At 68.2% G+C, this 845-nt stretch overlaps 1 pseudogene; it reads right to left on the reverse strand.

Annotated features, from left to right (window-relative positions):
- Window positions 1-20: 20 nt before the first annotated feature.
- LOC104916131 lies at window positions 21-840 on the reverse strand (annotated as a pseudogene).
- Window positions 841-845: the final 5 nt, after the last annotated feature.

Genomic DNA, 845 nt, shown 5'->3' on the forward strand with positions numbered 1-845 from the left:
GGTTAGGAGCCCCGCGGCTTCTACGATGGAGGGCGCGGCAGCTCCGAGACGCTGCGCGGAGAGCGGAGCAGCGCTGTGCCCGTACCGGCGGATCCCCCCGGCAGCGGAACGCGGAGCCGCTCGGGCCGTCGGGGCAGCGCCCTCTCCCCAGCCCCCGGCTCCCGTTCCGGCACTTGGGCTTTCCCCGCCGAGGCTGCAGCTACAGAGAACGAGGACGAGCGGCAGGACAGACGGGACGGGACACACGGGACAGCGGGAAAATAAAGGATCCTCCTACCCTGAGGGCTCCCTGACTGACTCTGCTGTGTACCTGCTCTGCTCCTCCACGCTGCGGTTCTCCGGCGCCCGCCACTCGGGCAGGGTGCTGGCGCACAGCACCACCATGGACACGATGACGAAGAGGATGGAGACGGTGGCCAGCACCTGGGCTGCCAGCGAAGACGTGGGCTCCTCGAAAGTCCGCCGCATCCTCTCCAGCCACTTCCCTCCTTCGGCCGCCGCCGCCCGCCGGGCTTTGCCCTTCGGACCGGCGCTGGACTCCCCCGGCGGCTCCTCGGCCGAGTAATAGGTGCACGTCTCGGACATGCGGTCGTCGAGGCGGCGCTGGCAGCAATAGTCGAGGTGGGAGCCCTCCAGCCCCCAGTAGATGAGCTCGTTATAAAAGGAGAGCTCACACATGTGCGGCACGAAGCGGAGGTGCCCGTGCCGCACGTAGAGCATGATGAAGCCGAAGGCCTCCGAGTGACGGTCGAAGAAGTACTCGTTCCGCTCCCGGTCGTAGTCGTCGCACACCTCCAGCACGTCCTGCTCCGACAGGCAGCCGTGCAGGCGGCTCACCCGCCGCA

This window comes from Meleagris gallopavo, unplaced genomic scaffold, assembly GCF_000146605.3.
Source record: "Meleagris gallopavo isolate NT-WF06-2002-E0010 breed Aviagen turkey brand Nicholas breeding stock unplaced genomic scaffold, Turkey_5.1 ChrUn_random_7180001871561, whole genome shotgun sequence".
Lineage (NCBI taxonomy): Eukaryota > Metazoa > Chordata > Aves > Galliformes > Phasianidae > Meleagris > Meleagris gallopavo.